This window comes from Rhinoderma darwinii, unplaced genomic scaffold (assembly GCF_050947455.1).
Source record: "Rhinoderma darwinii isolate aRhiDar2 unplaced genomic scaffold, aRhiDar2.hap1 Scaffold_4456, whole genome shotgun sequence".
NCBI classification, from domain to species: Eukaryota; Metazoa; Chordata; class Amphibia; order Anura; family Rhinodermatidae; genus Rhinoderma; species Rhinoderma darwinii.
In genome coordinates this window covers 62,338-75,310 of record NW_027463905.1, presented here as the reverse complement: position 1 = coordinate 75,310, position 12,973 = coordinate 62,338, and the positions used below count along the sequence as shown (strand labels likewise).

General features: G+C 48.0%; 9 non-coding genes across 9 annotated transcripts; all 9 read right to left on the bottom strand.

The window, feature by feature from the left end:
- Window positions 1–177: 177 nt before the first annotated feature.
- Window positions 178–368, bottom strand: LOC142715882 (U2 spliceosomal RNA). The gene has a single exon (XR_012871204.1). It is a non-coding gene; the product is annotated as a U2 spliceosomal RNA (small nuclear RNA).
- Window positions 369–1,656: 1,288 nt separating this feature from the next.
- On the bottom strand, window positions 1,657–1,847 carry LOC142715881 (U2 spliceosomal RNA). The gene has a single exon (XR_012871203.1). It is a non-coding gene; the product is annotated as a U2 spliceosomal RNA (small nuclear RNA).
- A 1,276-nt stretch (window positions 1,848–3,123) lies between these two features.
- LOC142715880 (U2 spliceosomal RNA) lies at window positions 3,124–3,314 on the bottom strand. Its single transcript, XR_012871202.1, has one exon. It is a non-coding gene; the product is annotated as a U2 spliceosomal RNA (small nuclear RNA).
- Window positions 3,315–4,594: 1,280 nt separating this feature from the next.
- Window positions 4,595–4,785, bottom strand: LOC142715879 (U2 spliceosomal RNA). Its single transcript, XR_012871201.1, has one exon. It is a non-coding gene; the product is annotated as a U2 spliceosomal RNA (small nuclear RNA).
- Window positions 4,786–6,061: 1,276 nt separating this feature from the next.
- LOC142715878 (U2 spliceosomal RNA) lies at window positions 6,062–6,252 on the bottom strand. The gene has a single exon (XR_012871200.1). It is a non-coding gene; the product is annotated as a U2 spliceosomal RNA (small nuclear RNA).
- Window positions 6,253–7,544: 1,292 nt separating this feature from the next.
- LOC142715876 (U2 spliceosomal RNA) lies at window positions 7,545–7,735 on the bottom strand. The gene has a single exon (XR_012871198.1). It is a non-coding gene; the product is annotated as a U2 spliceosomal RNA (small nuclear RNA).
- Window positions 7,736–9,023: 1,288 nt separating this feature from the next.
- Window positions 9,024–9,214, bottom strand: LOC142715875 (U2 spliceosomal RNA). Its single transcript, XR_012871197.1, has one exon. It is a non-coding gene; the product is annotated as a U2 spliceosomal RNA (small nuclear RNA).
- A 1,308-nt stretch (window positions 9,215–10,522) lies between these two features.
- LOC142715874 (U2 spliceosomal RNA) lies at window positions 10,523–10,713 on the bottom strand. The gene has a single exon (XR_012871196.1). It is a non-coding gene; the product is annotated as a U2 spliceosomal RNA (small nuclear RNA).
- Window positions 10,714–12,001: 1,288 nt separating this feature from the next.
- LOC142715872 (U2 spliceosomal RNA) lies at window positions 12,002–12,192 on the bottom strand. The gene has a single exon (XR_012871195.1). It is a non-coding gene; the product is annotated as a U2 spliceosomal RNA (small nuclear RNA).
- Window positions 12,193–12,973: the final 781 nt, after the last annotated feature.

Below are 12,973 nucleotides of genomic sequence, written 5' to 3'. Positions count from 1 at the left end.
ACAAGAGGTGGCAATCTATTCATTAATTGCATTTAATCAATGAGCTCATTATCACTCATGCATTGTCCAACAGGTGTTGAAATAATGGGATTAAAAGGGGAGATCCCTTCAGAAAGACAGAAACAATAGCAAAGACAAAAAACACTTTTGGAATCTGCTTTTAGTCAACACATAAGGAAAGGGTGCACCGGTCCTGGAAATACTGCAATACCAGGTCAATGCGTGGAGTGGACAGAGCAAGCTCTATTTCCATCTCCCTGTTCTAAAAATCCATTTAATATATGGTCCCCAGATAGGGGACGTATCAGATATTAAACTGATAAGAACAGATACTACACTTGATCTTAGCCAAAAGGCCGAGAAGCGATAACCCGAACGGGCCGCGCGTTGCCCGAGCCTGCCCGATACTGCTGTTCAGCCCTTGCAGCGATTCAGCCTACTTCTAGGCAATTCCATGGGGCCCTGCAGGCTCACACACTCACAGCTACACGGGAGGTGAATAAAGGCCGGAGAGGAAGCCAGACAGGATTTGCTTCTTTTGCTTGCACCACAATGCAGTGCTGAAAGAGGAGGAATCTACATAAAAACGCCTTCCTGGCAACGCCCAAATGCCCTGCTGCCATGCAGATAAACACTGGCAGCGGCAGCAAGTGCATGCCCACAGCCACCCCTTGTTCCTTCACACCTTGTATCTGCTGTAATCCAGTCCAGTCCAGTGCTGCCTGCTGAGCAGCACTGACCAACACTGCCTGGGCCCAGGCTTTTATCTCTGAGGCCCCATTATGATGTCAGAAAGCTGGCTCTGGAATCCTGAGGGCTCCACTATGACACGTGCAAAGTTCCGTCTGAACTTTATATAAGACGGTGAGGCTCAGTCAGTCACTCAGTGTTGCCTGAGAGGGCAACACTGCAACAGCCGGCCGCCAGGCTGTCTTTTTTTTGCACAGCTAGTTGCCTCCAGGAGGCCACAAGAGGGAGACAAGGGACTGCAAAATGGAAAATAGGCATCCACCAACTTTACAGACAACTTCTCCTTGCTCCTACAACCTCCATCCTTGCACAGTTTGTTATTCTTCTAGGTAACATAGTAACAAATCCAAATTGCTGCTCTCTTTGTAGGCAAGCAAGGCTTTGTTGCAACTGCAATTCTTACTTCTTCTTGAAATGTAGGGACGACAGTACATTCCATCACATCCATCTAGTGTACACAGGTAGGTCCATTGTGGCGGGCAGGCGAGCGGGCGGGCTGCTTTATTGGCTGTTTGCTGTTCCCCTACTCCACTCCACTATTTGACTGTTGTGCTGCATCAATCAATCAATCAATCAATCAATCAATCAATCAATCAATCAATCAATCAGTGGCTGGCTCAGGTGCAGCTCTTTAACTTACCTAAAAGGGAGGGCGGAGAGAAGACAAGGAAGGTGAATGAGGTGTTCCAATGTGAAATGCCGGAAACACAGAAACACAGACGACACACAACAAGAGGTGGCAATCTATTCATTAATTGCATTTAATCAATGAGCTCATTATCACTCATGCATTGTCCAACAGGTGTTGAAATAATGGGATTAAAAGGGGAGATCCCTTCAGAAAGACAGAAACAATAGCAAAGACAAAAAACACTTTTGGAATCTGCTTTTAGTCAACACATAAGGAAAGGGTGCACCGGTCCTGGAAATACTGCAATACCAGGTCAATGCGTGGAGTGGACAGAGCAAGCTCTATTTCCATCTCCCTGTTCTAAAAATCCATTTAATATATGGTCCCCAGATAGGGGACGTATCAGATATTAAACTGATAAGAACAGATACTACACTTGATCTTAGCCAAAAGGCCGAGAAGCGATAACCCGAACGGGCCGCGCGTTGCCCGAGCCTGCCCGATACTGCTGTTCAGCCCTTGCAGCGATTCAGCCTACTTCTAGGCAATTCCATGGGGCCCTGCAGGCTCACACACTCACAGCTACACGGGAGGTGAATAAAGGCCGGAGAGGAAGCCAGACAGGATTTGCTTCTTTTGCTTGCACCACAATGCAGTGCTGAAAGAGGAGGAATCTACATAAAAACGCCTTCCTGGCAACGCCCAAATGCCCTGCTGCCATGCAGATAAACACTGGCAGCGGCAGCAAGTGCATGCCCACAGCCACCCCTTGTTCCTTCACACCTTGTATCAGCTGTAATCCAGTCCAGTCCAGTGCTGCCTGCTGAGCAGCACTGACCAACACTGCCTGGGCCCAGGCTTTTATCTCTGAGGCCCCATTATGATGTCAGAAAGCTGGCTCTGGAATCCTGAGGGCTCCACTATGACACGTGCAAAGTTCCGTCTGAACTTTATATAAGACGGTGAGGCTCAGTCAGTCACTCAGTGTTGCCTGAGAGGGCAACACTGCAACAGCCGGCCGCCAGGCTGTCTTTTTTTTGCACAGCTAGTTGCCTCCAGGAGGCCACAAGAGGGAGACAAGGGACTGCAAAATGGAAAATAGGCATCCACCAACTTTACAGACAACTTCTCCTTGCTCCTACAACCTCCATCCTTGCACAGTTTGTTATTCTTCTAGGTAACATAGTAACAAATCCAAATTGCTGCTCTCTTTGTAGGCAAGCAAGGCTTTGTTGCAACTGCAATTCTTACTTCTTCTTGAAATGTAGGGACGACAGTACATTCCATCACATCCATCTAGTGTACACAGGTAGGTCCATTGTGGCGGGCAGGCGAGCGGGCGGGCTGCTTTATTGGCTGTTTGCTGTTCCCCTACTCCACTCCACTATTTGACTGTTGTGCTGCATCAATCAATCAATCAATCAATCAATCAATCAATCAATCAGTGGCTGGCTCAGGTGCAGCTCTTTAACTTACCTAAAAGGGAGGGCGGAGAGAAGACAAGGAAGGTGAATGAGGTGTTCCAATGTGAAATGCCGGAAACACAGAAACACAGACGACACACAACAAGAGGTGGCAATCTATTCATTAATTGCATTTAATCAATGAGCTCATTATCACTCATGCATTGTCCAACAGGTGTTGAAATAATGGGATTAAAAGGGGAGATCCCTTCAGAAAGACAGAAACAATAGCAAAGACAAAAAACACTTTTGGAATCTGCTTTTAGTCAACACATAAGGAAAGGGTGCACCGGTCCTGGAAATACTGCAATACCAGGTCAATGCGTGGAGTGGACAGAGCAAGCTCTATTTCCATCTCCCTGTTCTAAAAATCCATTTAATATATGGTCCCCAGATAGGGGACGTATCAGATATTAAACTGATAAGAACAGATACTACACTTGATCTTAGCCAAAAGGCCGAGAAGCGATAACCCGAACGGGCCGCGCGTTGCCCGAGCCTGCCCGATACTGCTGTTCAGCCCTTGCAGCGATTCAGCCTACTTCTAGGCAATTCCATGGGGCCCTGCAGGCTCACACACTCACAGCTACACGGGAGGTGAATAAAGGCCGGAGAGGAAGCCAGACAGGATTTGCTTCTTTTGCTTGCACCACAATGCAGTGCTGAAAGAGGAGGAATCTACATAAAAACGCCTTCCTGGCAACGCCCAAATGCCCTGCTGCCATGCAGATAAACACTGGCAGCGGCAGCAAGTGCATGCCCACAGCCACCCCTTGTTCCTTCACACCTTGTATCAGCTGTAATCCAGTCCAGTCCAGTGCTGCCTGCTGAGCAGCACTGACCAACACTGCCTGGGCCCAGGCTTTTATCTCTGAGGCCCCATTATGATGTCAGAAAGCTGGCTCTGGAATCCTGAGGGCTCCACTATGACACGTGCAAAGTTCCGTCTGAACTTTATATAAGACGGTGAGGCTCAGTCAGTCACTCAGTGTTGCCTGAGAGGGCAACACTGCAACAGCCGGCCGCCAGGCTGTCTTTTTTTTGCACAGCTAGTTGCCTCCAGGAGGCCACAAGAGGGAGACAAGGGACTGCAAAATGGAAAATAGGCATCCACCAACTTTACAGACAACTTCTCCTTGCTCCTACAACCTCCATCCTTGCACAGTTTGTTATTCTTCTAGGTAACATAGTAACAAATCCAAATTGCTGCTCTCTTTGTAGGCAAGCAAGGCTTTGTTGCAACTGCAATTCTTACTTCTTCTTGAAATGTAGGGACGACAGTACATTCCATCACATCCATCTAGTGTACACAGGTAGGTCCATTGTGGCGGGCAGGCGAGCGGGCGGGCTGCTTTATTGGCTGTTTGCTGTTCCCCTACTCCACTCCACTATTTGACTGTTGTGCTGCATCAATCAATCAATCAATCAATCAATCAATCAATCAATCAATCAGTGGCTGGCTCAGGTGCAGCTCTTTAACTTACCTAAAAGGGAGGGCGGAGAGAAGACAAGGAAGGTGAATGAGGTGTTCCAATGTGAAATGCCGGAAACACAGAAACACAGACGACACACAACAAGAGGTGGCAATCTATTCATTAATTGCATTTAATCAATGAGCTCATTATCACTCATGCATTGTCCAACAGGTGTTGAAATAATGGGATTAAAAGGGGAGATCCCTTCAGAAAGACAGAAACAATAGCAAAGACAAAAAACACTTTTGGAATCTGCTTTTAGTCAACACATAAGGAAAGGGTGCACCGGTCCTGGAAATACTGCAATACCAGGTCAATGCGTGGAGTGGACAGAGCAAGCTCTATTTCCATCTCCCTGTTCTAAAAATCCATTTAATATATGGTCCCCAGATAGGGGACGTATCAGATATTAAACTGATAAGAACAGATACTACACTTGATCTTAGCCAAAAGGCCGAGAAGCGATAACCCGAACGGGCCGCGCGTTGCCCGAGCCTGCCCGATACTGCTGTTCAGCCCTTGCAGCGATTCAGCCTACTTCTAGGCAATTCCATGGGGCCCTGCAGGCTCACACACTCACAGCTACACGGGAGGTGAATAAAGGCCGGAGAGGAAGCCAGACAGGATTTGCTTCTTTTGCTTGCACCACAATGCAGTGCTGAAAGAGGAGGAATCTACATAAAAACGCCTTCCTGGCAACGCCCAAATGCCCTGCTGCCATGCAGATAAACACTGGCAGCGGCAGCAAGTGCATGCCCACAGCCACCCCTTGTTCCTTCACACCTTGAATCAGCTGTAATCCAGTCCAGTCCAGTGCTGCCTGCTGAGCAGCACTGACCAACACTGCCTGGGCCCAGGCTTTTATCTCTGAGGCCCCATTATGATGTCAGAAAGCTGGCTCTGGAATCCTGAGGGCTCCACTATGACACGTGCAAAGTTCCGTCTGAACTTTATATAAGACGGTGAGGCTCAGTCAGTCACTCAGTGTTGCCTGAGAGGGCAACACTGCAACAGCCGGCCGCCAGGCTGTCTTTTTTTTGCACAGCTAGTTGCCTCCAGGAGGCCACAAGAGGGAGACAAGGGACTGCAAAATGGAAAATAGGCATCCACCAACTTTACAGACAACTTCTCCTTGCTCCTACAACCTCCATCCTTGCACAGTTTGTTATTCTTCTAGGTAACATAGTAACAAATCCAAATTGCTGCTCTCTTTGTAGGCAAGCAAGGCTTTGTTGCAACTGCAATTCTTACTTCTTCTTGAAATGTAGGGACGACAGTACATTCCATCACATCCATCTAGTGTACACAGGTAGGTCCATTGTGGCGGGCAGGCGAGCGGGCGGGCTGCTTTATTGGCTGTTTGCTGTTCCCCTACTCCACTCCACTATTTGACTGTTGTGCTGCATCAATCAATCAATCAATCAATCAATCAATCAATCAATCAGTGGCTGGCTCAGGTGCAGCTCTTTAACTTACCTAAAAGGGAGGGCGGAGAGAAGACAAGGAAGGTGAATGAGGTGTTCCAATGTGAAATGCCGGAAACACAGAAACACAGACGACACACAACAAGAGGTGGCAATCTATTCATTAATTGCATTTAATCAATGAGCTCATTATCACTCATGCATTGTCCAACAGGTGTTGAAATAATGGGATTAAAAGGGGAGATCCCTTCAGAAAGACAGAAACAATAGCAAAGACAAAAAACACTTTTGGAATCTGCTTTTAGTCAACACATAAGGAAAGGGTGCACCGGTCCTGGAAATACTGCAATACCAGGTCAATGCGTGGAGTGGACAGAGCAAGCTCTATTTCCATCTCCCTGTTCTAAAAATCCATTTAATATATGGTCCCCAGATAGGGGACGTATCAGATATTAAACTGATAAGAACAGATACTACACTTGATCTTAGCCAAAAGGCCGAGAAGCGATAACCCGAACGGGCCGCGCGTTGCCCGAGCCTGCCCGATACTGCTGTTCAGCCCTTGCAGCGATTCAGCCTACTTCTAGGCAATTCCATGGGGCCCTGCAGGCTCACACACTCACAGCTACACGGGAGGTGAATAAAGGCCGGAGAGGAAGCCAGACAGGATTTGCTTCTTTTGCTTGCACCACAATGCAGTGCTGAAAGAGGAGGAATCTACATAAAAACGCCTTCCTGGCAACGCCCAAATGCCCTGCTGCCATGCAGATAAACACTGGCAGCGGCAGCAAGTGCATGCCCACAGCCACCCCTTGTTCCTTCACACCTTGTATCAGCTGTAATCCAGTCCAGTCCAGTGCTGCCTGCTGAGCAGCACTGACCAACACTGCCTGGGCCCAGGCTTTTATCTCTGAGGCCCCATTATGATGTCAGAAAGCTGGCTCTGGAATCCTGAGGGCTCCACTATGACACGTGCAAAGTTCCGTCTGAACTTTATATAAGACGGTGAGGCTCAGTCAGTCACTCAGTGTTGCCTGAGAGGGCAACACTGCAACAGCCGGCCGCCAGGCTGTCTTTTTTTTGCACAGCTAGTTGCCTCCAGGAGGCCACAAGAGGGAGACAAGGGACTGCAAAATGGAAAATAGGCATCCACCAACTTTACAGACAACTTCTCCTTGCTCCTACAACCTCCATCCTTGCACAGTTTGTTATTCTTCTAGGTAACATAGTAACAAATCCAAATTGCTGCTCTCTTTGTAGGCAAGCAAGGCTTTGTTGCAACTGCAATTCTTACTTCTTCTTGAAATGTAGGGACGACAGTACATTCCATCACATCCATCTAGTGTACACAGGTAGGTCCATTGTGGCGGGCAGGCGAGCGGGCGGGCTGCTTTATTGGCTGTTTGCTGTTCCCCTACTCCACTCCACTATTTGACTGTTGTGCTGCATCAATCAATCAATCAATCAATCAATCAATCAATCAATCAATCAATCAATCAATCAGTGGCTGGCTCAGGTGCAGCTCTTTAACTTACCTAAAAGGGAGGGCGGAGAGAAGACAAGGAAGGTGAATGAGGTGTTCCAATGTGAAATGCCGGAAACACAGAAACACAGACGACACACAACAAGAGGTGGCAATCTATTCATTAATTGCATTTAATCAATGAGCTCATTATCACTCATGCATTGTCCAACAGGTGTTGAAATAATGGGATTAAAAGGGGAGATCCCTTCAGAAAGACAGAAACAATAGCAAAGACAAAAAACACTTTTGGAATCTGCTTTTAGTCAACACATAAGGAAAGGGTGCACCGGTCCTGGAAATACTGCAATACCAGGTCAATGCGTGGAGTGGACAGAGCAAGCTCTATTTCCATCTCCCTGTTCTAAAAATCCATTTAATATATGGTCCCCAGATAGGGGACGTATCAGATATTAAACTGATAAGAACAGATACTACACTTGATCTTAGCCAAAAGGCCGAGAAGCGATAACCCGAACGGGCCGCGCGTTGCCCGAGCCTGCCCGATACTGCTGTTCAGCCCTTGCAGCGATTCAGCCTACTTCTAGGCAATTCCATGGGGCCCTGCAGGCTCACACACTCACAGCTACACGGGAGGTGAATAAAGGCCGGAGAGGAAGCCAGACAGGATTTGCTTCTTTTGCTTGCACCACAATGCAGTGCTGAAAGAGGAGGAATCTACATAAAAACGCCTTCCTGGCAACGCCCAAATGCCCTGCTGCCATGCAGATAAACACTGGCAGCGGCAGCAAGTGCATGCCCACAGCCACCCCTTGTTCCTTCACACCTTGTATCAGCTGTAATCCAGTCCAGTCCAGTGCTGCCTGCTGAGCAGCACTGACCAACACTGCCTGGGCCCAGGCTTTTATCTCTGAGGCCCCATTATGATGTCAGAAAGCTGGCTCTGGAATCCTGAGGGCTCCACTATGACACGTGCAAAGTTCCGTCTGAACTTTATATAAGACGGTGAGGCTCAGTCAGTCACTCAGTGTTGCCTGAGAGGGCAACACTGCAACAGCCGGCCGCCAGGCTGTCTTTTTTTTGCACAGCTAGTTGCCTCCAGGAGGCCACAAGAGGGAGACAAGGGACTGCAAAATGGAAAATAGGCATCCACCAACTTTACAGACAACTTCTCCTTGCTCCTACAACCTCCATCCTTGCACAGTTTGTTATTCTTCTAGGTAACATAGTAACAAATCCAAATTGCTGCTCTCTTTGTAGGCAAGCAAGGCTTTGTTGCAACTGCAATTCTTACTTCTTCTTGAAATGTAGGGACGACAGTACATTCCATCACATCCATCTAGTGTACACAGGTAGGTCCATTGTGGCGGGCAGGCGAGCGGGCGGGCTGCTTTATTGGCTGTTTGCTGTTCCCCTACTCCACTCCACTATTTGACTGTTGTGCTGCATCAATCAATCAATCAATCAATCAATCAATCAATCAATCAATCAATCAATCAGTGGCTGGCTCAGGTGCAGCTCTTTAACTTACCTAAAAGGGAGGGCGGAGAGAAGACAAGGAAGGTGAATGAGGTGTTCCAATGTGAAATGCCGGAAACACAGAAACACAGACGACACACAACAAGAGGTGGCAATCTATTCATTAATTGCATTTAATCAATGAGCTCATTATCACTCATGCATTGTCCAACAGGTGTTGAAATAATGGGATTAAAAGGGGAGATCCCTTCAGAAAGACAGAAACAATAGCAAAGACAAAAAACACTTTTGGAATCTGCTTTTAGTCAACACATAAGGAAAGGGTGCACCGGTCCTGGAAATACTGCAATACCAGGTCAATGCGTGGAGTGGACAGAGCAAGCTCTATTTCCATCTCCCTGTTCTAAAAATCCATTTAATATATGGTCCCCAGATAGGGGACGTATCAGATATTAAACTGATAAGAACAGATACTACACTTGATCTTAGCCAAAAGGCCGAGAAGCGATAACCCGAACGGGCCGCGCGTTGCCCGAGCCTGCCCGATACTGCTGTTCAGCCCTTGCAGCGATTCAGCCTACTTCTAGGCAATTCCATGGGGCCCTGCAGGCTCACACACTCACAGCTACACGGGAGGTGAATAAAGGCCGGAGAGGAAGCCAGACAGGATTTGCTTCTTTTGCTTGCACCACAATGCAGTGCTGAAAGAGGAGGAATCTACATAAAAACGCCTTCCTGGCAACGCCCAAATGCCCTGCTGCCATGCAGATAAACACTGGCAGCGGCAGCAAGTGCATGCCCACAGCCACCCCTTGTTCCTTCACACCTTGTATCAGCTGTAATCCAGTCCAGTCCAGTGCTGCCTGCTGAGCAGCACTGACCAACACTGCCTGGGCCCAGGCTTTTATCTCTGAGGCCCCATTATGATGTCAGAAAGCTGGCTCTGGAATCCTGAGGGCTCCACTATGACACGTGCAAAGTTCCGTCTGAACTTTATATAAGACGGTGAGGCTCAGTCAGTCACTCAGTGTTGCCTGAGAGGGCAACACTGCAACAGCCGGCCGCCAGGCTGTCTTTTTTTTGCACAGCTAGTTGCCTCCAGGAGGCCACAAGAGGGAGACAAGGGACTGCAAAATGGAAAATAGGCATCCACCAACTTTACAGACAACTTCTCCTTGCTCCTACAACCTCCATCCTTGCACAGTTTGTTATTCTTCTAGGTAACATAGTAACAAATCCAAATTGCTGCTCTCTTTGTAGGCAAGCAAGGCTTTGTTGCAACTGCAATTCTTACTTCTTCTTGAAATGTAGGGACGACAGTACATTCCATCACATCCATCTAGTGTACACAGGTAGGTCCATTGTGGCGGGCAGGCGAGCGGGCGGGCTGCTTTATTGGCTGTTTGCTGTTCCCCTACTCCACTCCACTATTTGACTGTTGTGCTGCATCAATCAATCAATCAATCAATCAATCAATCAATCAATCAATCAATCAATCAATCAATCAATCAATCAATCAGTGGCTGGCTCAGGTGCAGCTCTTTAACTTACCTAAAAGGGAGGGCGGAGAGAAGACAAGGAAGGTGAATGAGGTGTTCCAATGTGAAATGCCGGAAACACAGAAACACAGACGACACACAACAAGAGGTGGCAATCTATTCATTAATTGCATTTAATCAATGAGCTCATTATCACTCATGCATTGTCCAACAGGTGTTGAAATAATGGGATTAAAAGGGGAGATCCCTTCAGAAAGACAGAAACAATAGCAAAGACAAAAAACACTTTTGGAATCTGCTTTTAGTCAACACATAAGGAAAGGGTGCACCGGTCCTGGAAATACTGCAATACCAGGTCAATGCGTGGAGTGGACAGAGCAAGCTCTATTTCCATCTCCCTGTTCTAAAAATCCATTTAATATATGGTCCCCAGATAGGGGACGTATCAGATATTAAACTGATAAGAACAGATACTACACTTGATCTTAGCCAAAAGGCCGAGAAGCGATAACCCGAACGGGCCGCGCGTTGCCCGAGCCTGCCCGATACTGCTGTTCAGCCCTTGCAGCGATTCAGCCTACTTCTAGGCAATTCCATGGGGCCCTGCAGGCTCACACACTCACAGCTACACGGGAGGTGAATAAAGGCCGGAGAGGAAGCCAGACAGGATTTGCTTCTTTTGCTTGCACCACAATGCAGTGCTGAAAGAGGAGGAATCTACATAAAAACGCCTTCCTGGCAACGCCCAAATGCCCTGCTGCCATGCAGATAAACACTGGCAGCGGCAGCAAGTGCATGCCCACAGCCACCCCTTGTTCCTTCACACCTTGTATCAGCTGTAATCCAGTCCAGTCCAGTGCTGCCTGCTGAGCAGCACTGACCAACACTGCCTGGGCCCAGGCTTTTATCTCTGAGGCCCCATTATGATGTCAGAAAGCTGGCTCTGGAATCCTGAGGGCTCCACTATGACACGTGCAAAGTTCCGTCTGAACTTTATATAAGACGGTGAGGCTCAGTCAGTCACTCAGTGTTGCCTGAGAGGGCAACACTGCAACAGCCGGCCGCCAGGCTGTCTTTTTTTTGCACAGCTAGTTGCCTCCAGGAGGCCACAAGAGGGAGACAAGGGACTGCAAAATGGAAAATAGGCATCCACCAACTTTACAGACAACTTCTCCTTGCTCCTACAACCTCCATCCTTGCACAGTTTGTTATTCTTCTAGGTAACATAGTAACAAATCCAAATTGCTGCTCTCTTTGTAGGCAAGCAAGGCTTTGTTGCAACTGCAATTCTTACTTCTTCTTGAAATGTAGGGACGACAGTACATTCCATCACATCCATCTAGTGTACACAGGTAGGTCCATTGTGGCGGGCAGGCGAGCGGGCGGGCTGCTTTATTGGCTGTTTGCTGTTCCCCTACTCCACTCCACTATTTGACTGTTGTGCTGCATCAATCAATCAATCAATCAATCAATCAATCAATCAATCAATCAATCAATCAGTGGCTGGCTCAGGTGCAGCTCTTTAACTTACCTAAAAGGGAGGGCGGAGAGAAGACAAGGAAGGTGAATGAGGTGTTCCAATGTGAAATGCCGGAAACACAGAAACACAGACGACACACAACAAGAGGTGGCAATCTATTCATTAATTGCATTTAATCAATGAGCTCATTATCACTCATGCATTGTCCAACAGGTGTTGAAATAATGGGATTAAAAGGGGAGATCCCTTCAGAAAGACAGAAACAATAGCAAAGACAAAAAACACTTTTGGAATCTGCTTTTAGTCAACACATAAGGAAAGGGTGCACCGGTCCTGGAAATACTGCAATACCAGGTCAATGCGTGGAGTGGACAGAGCAAGCTCTATTTCCATCTCCCTGTTCTAAAAATCCATTTAATATATGGTCCCCAGATAGGGGACGTATCAGATATTAAACTGATAAGAACAGATACTACACTTGATCTTAGCCAAAAGGCCGAGAAGCGATAACCCGAACGGGCCGCGCGTTGCCCGAGCCTGCCCGATACTGCTGTTCAGCCGTTGCAGCGATTCAGCCTACTTCTAGGCAATTCCATGGGGCCCTGCAGGCTCACACACTCACAGCTACACGGGAGGTGAATAAAGGCCGGAGAGGAAGCCAGACAGGATTTGCTTCTTTTGCTTGCACCACAATGCAGTGCTGAAAGAGGAGGAATCTACATAAAAACGCCTTCCTGGCAACGCCCAAATGCCCTGCTGCCATGCAGATAAACACTGGCAGCGGCAGCAAGTGCATGCCCACAGCCACCCCTTGTTCCTTCACACCTTGTATCAGCTGTAATCCAGTCCAGTCCAGTGCTGCCTGCTGAGCAGCACTGACCAACACTGCCTGGGCCCAGGCTTTTATCTCTGAGGCCCCATTATGATGTCAGAAAGCTGGCTCTGGAATCCTGAGGGCTCCACTATGACACGTGCAAAGTTCCGTCTGAACTTTATATAAGACGGTGAGGCTCAGTCAGTCTGTAAAGGATCTGCCAGGCACTGCTTCAGGGTTAACTCCCAGAATTAATCAGTCAACACCTGAGTGTACATCCCTGAGACAGACACCAGCTTCCTCCACTCAGGCTGGCAGGCTTAGGAGTGGGAGAGCCTATCGCAACCTGGCCAGACTCAGCTAGCTCCCGCCCTCGGTCTATTTAAGCCTGCTCTTCCTGTCCATCTGTGCTTGTGAATTCTTTCCTTGAGGTTTCCTGGCCCAGCAACAGCTCCTGCTACTTTTTGATCCTGCT